We start from the raw sequence: 7,620 nt of genomic DNA, 5'->3' as shown, positions 1-7,620 counted from the left end.
AAAAAAAAAAAAAAAAAAAAAAAATCCTAGACCTCAGAAGGAATGGGTGGTTTTAGACAAGAGTTTTTCAAATCAGTGTAGGAAGTTAAACATTTCATGGGTCGGCTGCTCTGTCTATGGAGCAGCCGTTCTTTTATTTACTTATCTAATACATTTGTTTTCACTAAAAGAAAAATTATGTAAATAAATGTTTCCATCTGACAAGTTTATAAACTACACTATTCTCTATACTAAATTTCATTATAATCAGAGGAGCAATGCAGTGATAACATTTTCATTGTAATATTATTTATTCTATAAGTACTTGAGGTATATAGTCATTTTGCAGAGCTTGGCTATTTTTAGAAACAGGAAACTACTTTCTAAAGGAAGGAACAGGCAGTGTACAGTTGCTCACACCTATAACCCCAGCCAGGAGTTTGGGATCAGACTGGGCAACACGGTAAAACTCTGTCTCTACAATAAATATAAAAATTAGCCAGACATGGTGGTGCACACCTGTGGTCCCAACTACTCAGGAGGCTGAGGCAGAAGGATCATTTGAACCCTGGGGGTGGAGGGTCCAGTGAGTCATGATCACGCCACTACACTCCACCCTGGGTGACAGAGGGAGACCCTGTCTCAAAAAACAAACAAAAAAACTGCTAGACCTCAGAAGGAAAGAATGGTTTTAGACAAGAGTTGCTCAAATCAGTGTAGGAAGTTGAAAATTACATGAGTCAATGTTTCCATCTGACTAGTTTATAAACTATGGTATTCTCTGTGCTAAATTTCATTATAATCAGAGGAGCACTTCATGAGGCCGAGGCAGGTGGATCACTTGAGGCCAGGGGTTTAGGACAAGCCTGGGCAACATGGTAAAACCCTGCCTCTTAAAAAATCCAAAAATTAGCCAGGTGTGGTGGTGCCTGTGGTCCCAGCTATTTAGGAAGCTGAGGTGAGAGGATTGCTTGAATCTGGGAGACAGAAGTTGCAGTGAGCCAAGGTTGTGCCACTGTACTCCAGCCTGGTGAAAGAGCGAGACTCCGTCTCAATTAAATAAATAAATGAAGGAAAGAAGGAAGAAACACATAGCAAAAATCAAAACCTCCATAACAAAGAGTAGTTATATCGAGATGGCATAATTATAGATAATACAAATTTTCTTCTGGGCTTCCAACTGAATTTCTCAAATTTTATTTAAACATGAACGTACCTATTACTTTCAGTGTTAAAAGAAACAAAAAATGGTGGCTCGCGCCTGTAATCCCAACACTTTGGGAGGCCGACGTGGGCAGATCACCTGAGGTCAGGAGTTCAAGACCAGCCTGATCAACATAGTGAAACCCGTCTCTACTAAAAACACAAAAATTAGCGGGGCATGGTGGTGCATGCCTGTAATCTCAGCTACTTAGGAGTCTGAGGCAGGAGAATCGCTTGAACCCGGGAGGCAGAGGTTGCAGTGAGCTGAGACAGAGCAAAACTCTGTCTCAAAAAAAAAAAAAAAAGAAACAAAAAATGTTATTTTAAATGTGATATCCAGGAGATCTTCCCTGCTACTAGCCCTGAGGTCAAATGAGTGGTTTTTTGGAGACACGTTTCTATTCTACCACATCTTACATTGGCCTTGTGGTTTCTTGACAATTCCAATGTCTAGTTTTAATGAGTCTGCCACACTTTGTCTCCAGGAACTAACATATTTCTGTTGGTAAAAGGCTATGTTGGAGGCTTCTGAATTTTTGAACTTTTGTTTTCCCAGGCATGGCAAAGAAATCTAAGCAGAAATAATACCATTGCTGACAAGTTTTTGCAAGTTTCTACACATGAAGCCATGAAGCAAAGGAAAAGATCCAAGCATGAGACTCTGGTGTATTTAATTACATACCTTCAGATCAAGCTCCACCAATCCTCTGGAGGCAAACGATTCTCAGGGAAATTGCCTGAAAACAAAATTTTAAAGAAAGTAGAATCCTCTATGTGCTCCAAGGTCCAAGGAAGCTCCCAATTTCATGGGAAGAGACTTCAAGACTTGCTGGCTATTTAAGTGAAAACTGGATCTTCTGGGCTGGGTAGCCTGATACTAATTTCCTGCCAATGTCGTCACTGCTTATTTGGCTTTTTCCCTCCCCTTTTCCAGGCTTAAGATAACTTTGACAAACAGCGTCTCCTAAAGGCTAATTTACAACTTTCTCACTGTAGAGCTTGGGGTTTCCCCAAGTAAAGCAAAATCTTCCTAGAAATGAACCCATGGAAGCCATGAAGCCCTCCAGGCTTTCCTTTGGATTTCCATTTTCTCAGTAAGCCAATAAGGGAATCTATCTATAGTTGGTGGGAAAAGAATAAAAACAAAACAAAAAAAAGAAAAGAAAAGAAAGGGAAGCATCTAATTTTCTAACCATCTCCTTCCCCAAACACTCAACTTTTCAAATAAAGCCAAGTTAACCCTTTCCTTAGTCCACATGCAAATAAACAATAATTTTTTTTTTTTTTTTGAGACTGAGTCTCGCTCTGTCACCCCGGCTGGAGTGCAATGGTGCAATCTACACTCACTGCAACCTCTGCCTCCTGGGTTCAAGCAATTCTCCTGCCTTACCCTCCCAAGTAGCTGGGATTACAGGCACATGCCACTAAGCCAGGCTAATTTTTTTTGTATTTTAGTAGAGACAGGGTTTCACCATGTTAGCCAGGCTGGTCTCGAACTCCTGACCTTGTGATCCACCCACCACGGCCTCCCAAAGTGCTGGGATTACAGACATGAGCCACCAGACTCGGCCAACAAATAAAATTTTTAAACGATAAAAGAAAAGTGGGTATTTGCTTTCAGTCTTTGTGGGAGAAATTAAGAAATAAAAAGAAAAGGGGAAAAAAAGAAAAGTGGGGATGGTGAATTACAAGCCCATTTGGAGGTACCTGCAAGAGACTCAACCAATTAATGGTAGACAAAACTGACAGTGTGTGTTCACACAGCACATTCAAACCAGCAGAAAAGAGAGAGCTTGAAGACGTTATTTCTAATAAAACAATACTGAAAACTTCCTTTTTGTTCTTTTTTTGAGATGGAGTCTTGCTCTATCACCAGGCTGGGGTGCGATCTTGGCTCACTGCAACCTCCGCCTCTGGGTTCAAGTGATTCTCCTGCCTCAGCCTCCTGAATAGCTGGGGCTACAGATGCACGCCATCACACCCAGCTAATTTTTGTATTTTTTAGTAGAGATGGGGTTTCACCATGTTGGCCAGGATGGTCTCAATCGCTTGACCTTGTGATCCACCTGCCTCGCCCTCCCAAAGTGCTGGGATTACAGGCGTGAGCCACCACGCCCGGCCTAATACTGCACACTTCCATTGCAACTACCATGTGCCATAGGGTATTTACAAATTTTTACTCATTTCACCATCCCAACAACACCCCAAGATAAAATACTATTACTATGACTCCTGCTTTAACATGTGAAAACTAAGACACAGAAAGGCTAAGTAATTTCCCCAAGGTCACACAGTGAGCTACTGGGAGAGTCAAGATTTAAACCAGCAAGTTTGGCTTAAAGTCACTACACTATAATTAAGCTACCTCAAATATGCAGCGATCTGGAAAGAGGTACACAGTCTTAGAAAGATGTTTTATCTCTGGGGAAAAAAGTAAGATTTATTATGCTTTGATTAGCAAATGTATTAAAAAGTCCTTTCCATGTCCTAGTCATCATTCAGAGAACTTCCGTGAAAGACAAGTTCTGGTCAGGCACGGTGGCTCACACCTGCAATCCCAGCACTTTGGGAGGCTGTGGTGGGCTGATGGCTTAAGGTCAGGAGTTCGAGACCAGCCTGGCCACTATGGTGAAACCCCATTTCTACTAAAAACATAAAACTTGCCAGGTGTGGTGGCACATGCCTGTAATCCCAGATACTCAGGAGGCTGAGGCTGAAGAATCACTTGAACCTAGGAGGCAGAGGTTAAAGTGAGCCAAAATCATGCCATTGCCCTCCAGCCTAGGCAACAGAGAAAGACTCTGTCTCAAAAACAAAAACAAAAACAAAAACTCTTCTTGGGAAAGAGGGGCCTGGGTGCAGTAGGCTGGGTTACTCACTACCCCAGTCCCAGGCAGGGTGGGGCCCTGCCCCTAGAATGCTGCAGCAGAGTGAGGAGAGGGCCCGAACTGACCGTAAAGCATGTAGGGACCACCTTCTCTGCCTGTTCTGTTGGGCCCAGGCTAGTAATTATTTGGCCCAGCCTGGGGCTCCCCCGTGGTTTCCAGTTTGCAGTTACTTTGAATTAAAATATAAATATTATTTTCTGGAAAATAATTTAAAAAGAAAGACGAGCCATAAGTCTTGATCTTCTATTTAGTTGATTATAAATATTTCCTTTCTGGCTGGGGGGATGGCTCACACCTGTAATCTCAGCACTTTGGGAGGCCGAGGCAGGCAGATCACTTGAGGTCAAGAGTTCGAGACCAGCCTGGTCAACATGGTGAAACCCGTCTCTTGTAAAAATACAAAAATTAGACAGGCGTGGTGGCTGACGCCTATAATCCCAGCTACTCGGGAGGCTGAGGCAGGAGAATCGCTTGAACTGGGGAGACAGAGGTTGCAGTGAGCCAAGACTGTGCCATTGCACTCTAGCCTGGGGGCAGAGTGAGTGAGACTCTATCTCAAAAAAAAAAAAAAAAATTCATTTCTTGGGCCATTTAGGGACGCAATGTAGTGAAACTATCACTCTCTCTCACCCTGTTCACAAAATATGTTAACTCTTTCAACTTTGACTCAATAATATTAAATATTTAGCAGGCAATTCAAAGCCCAGAATTGGGCACAATTGGAAAGCAAGGTGAATAAAACATAGTGCCTGCTTTCCATAATAACTATGATGACTGGTACTACCATTTCTCAACTTCTCCTTCTCTGATGAACTCATAACAACTCCCATCCTCAGTTGGCATTATTATGCACATTCAATAGATGGGGAAACCCAGATTCGAGAGACAAGGAATCTTGCCACCATCTCAAAGCTACAAACATGAATTCAGGGCTCAAACACGGGTCTCTCTGACTCCAAACCCCTTGCTCTTGATCCCCGGGCTACCGCTGCCCAAATGTCAGTATGACATCATGTAGCATCTGTAAGTGTGGGCAGAGGGTGGCAATGCAGCAGGGAGGCTTCACCTCGGTGTTACAAGGGACAATCCAGTCAGGCATTCCTTAGAGGGAGTGGTATTTGATCTAGGCCTGGAAGGTAAAGGCAGAATACAGACCCAGGAAGTAAAACCGAAACTTTTATCCCAGTAGTCCAGGGAAATATTTGAATCAGGTTACAGAAGGGAGATGGTGTGCAGTGCAGATGTTGGTATTGGGTATTTTCTACTTGCTCCTACACACAGTTACTGAGGGCATGTTGATGGTGGTAGAACAAAGACATCTTACAATCTCTTTCCTGATTGGTTGCAGTCTACTGAGTCCACATGAAGAGCCAATCAAAATCCTGATGGACTTTTGGAGAGGTGGATATCAGTGACTGCTTTAGTTCCACGTTAGGAGCCGGTAGTGGTAGCAGTGGTTGGCTTTCCTTTACATCCAGTCTCTGGTCCAAGTTCCCTACCTTCTGTTCAGATAGACTTTAAAGAATAGTGACTCCTGTACTAAAGGATTGGCATAAGCAATGGGGGAGGAGGAAGGAATATACTGGCTAGAGAAGAGCTCTGAGTGCTGAAACCTCCACTCCAAACAATGAGGGTCCTTCAGAAGGTCTTCAAGTAGCAGGTCCTCTAGATTTGACAACCCCAACCTCCAGGACTTCCTTACCCCACTTTGCTCCATACCTTTGGTACAGAATCTTTGGGTTGTCAATTTTCCGGCCAGAAAAAACCTCTATGGCTGCAGCATCTTTGCCCAAGTTCTGGCCCACATCCAGGAAGAATGAGGTACACAGACAAGTGAAGGGTGAACAAGATGGAGAAGAGCTTTATTTAGTGTTAGAACAGCTCAGAGGAGACCCTCAGTAGGTAACTCCATTCTGTAGGCAGGTTGTCTGTTCACTGCTCAGTTCTCAGTGCAGAGGAGGCCCTGGAGAGGGTGGCTCCTCTCTGCCAGCAGGTTGTCTCTACAGCTCTCAGTGGAAAAGGTAGCTCCTCTCTGCAGCTGGCCATCCCATTTTCTCCAGCTATCAGCAGAGAGTACTCCTCTCTGCAGCTGGTCATCCCATCACCTCTCAGCCCTCTTAGTCCTCTGGCCATCCTCTGCCCTGCTCTGGCTAAGCCCAGGGCTTTTATGGACCTCAGAGGGGAGGAAGTGGCTGCTGATCGATCCGTAGGCACCTGGAGGAAGCACCGCAAGTCCCCACTCCAGTTCGCTGGACTGGAAGCCCCACCACCAGCCTTCAGGCCCTCCCTGGCCTGAAGGTAGGGACTTACTGGGGACCTGCCCCCTTCCTCCCAGGACTCTGTCTGCCTCCCGCTGCCACTCAAGGCCCTAGGATTTTGCCTCCACCCTGCTCCAAGATCGGAGCAGTTGCCAGGAGCAGAGAGAGGCCAGGCAGTGGGAGCAGACACCCCCAAGCCTGCAGGGATGAGGTGGTAGAGGTCCTTCCTGGGACCCTCAGGGTGCAGGCTGCAGAGAAGCCCGGGTCCTGCACCTAGGAGGGTGGCTGCAGCCACACCCGGGAAGGCAGACCCTGTCTGCTCCCAGCCCTCATCCAAGAGCACAGGGAGGCTGAGATCCACAGCTGCAGTCTAGGTGGCTGGGTTTGGGCAGCTGCAGCAGTACCCAAGGAGCTCCTGTTCCAACTCAGAAGGTGGGGGGCATCCACCAGCTCCATGGAGTGTGTAGCCCAAGCAGTGCCTCCCTGTTGCAGCCAGCATGATGGCCGCAGCCACTGCCATCACCTTTATCCACACATTCCAGACCTTCCCAGAACTGTCTTATGTGGCATATGGGCATACAATGAAACTAAGGTCTGAAGGAGTAGACTTTTCCTGTCAAAGATCCCATCAGAGATTTCCAAATAGTCAACAGGAAGGAGATGATAGCAAGTAAAATGCAACCAGACCTGGGCAGTGTGGTAGTATGCTCCTATAGTCCTAGCTACTGAGGAGGCTGAGGTGGGAAGATCACTTGAGCCTAGGAGTTGAAGACCAGTTTGGACAACATAGCAAGATAGCAAGATCCCATCTCAAAAAAAAAAAAAAAAAAAAAAAAAAAAAAAAAGTGACTCATTTTGTGTTCTCTATGCTACATAATAGAACAGAGTCGCTAGGAAATTCTGGGATGGCAAAACCTCAAAGTTCCGCAAGATGGCAGTAGTTCCTAAAAGTTAAATTAGCAATAGCGATAGGTTGGCAAGGGAACTAGGTGGATGTGATTAAATTGAGTAATGTGGGAGAGGGGTGGAGGCTCATGCCTGTAATCCCAGCATTTGGGGAGGCCGATGCAGGCAGATCACCTAAGGCTAGGAGTTTGAGACCGGCCTGGCCAACATGGTGAAACCCTGTCTCTACAAAAAATACAAAAAAAATTAACCGGGTGTGGTGATGGGTGCCTGTAATCCCAGCTACTCAGGAGGCTGAGGCAGGAGAATCTCCTGAACCTTGGAGGTGGAGGTTGCAGTGAGCCAAGATCACACCATTGCACTCCAGCTGGGGCAACAAGAGTGAA

General features: G+C 45.4%; 1 protein-coding gene across 1 annotated transcript in view; it reads right to left on the bottom strand.

The window, feature by feature from the left end:
• Positions 1 to 2,059, bottom strand: part of CASP10 (caspase 10) — a 37,534-nt gene extending 35,475 nt beyond the window's left edge. Inside the window, exon 1 of the mRNA XM_017545280.2 lies at positions 1,865 to 2,059. The gene's annotated coding sequence lies outside the window, so the exon portion shown is untranslated. The remainder of the gene's footprint in view (positions 1 to 1,864) is intronic.
• Between the last annotated feature and the right edge of the window lie 5,561 nt (positions 2,060 to 7,620).

This window comes from Cebus imitator, unplaced genomic scaffold (assembly GCF_001604975.1).
Source record: "Cebus imitator isolate Cc_AM_T3 unplaced genomic scaffold, Cebus_imitator-1.0 Scaffold178, whole genome shotgun sequence".
Taxonomy (NCBI): Eukaryota; Metazoa; Chordata; class Mammalia; order Primates; family Cebidae; genus Cebus; species Cebus imitator.
This window is presented reverse-complemented; position numbering and strand designations above follow the sequence as displayed.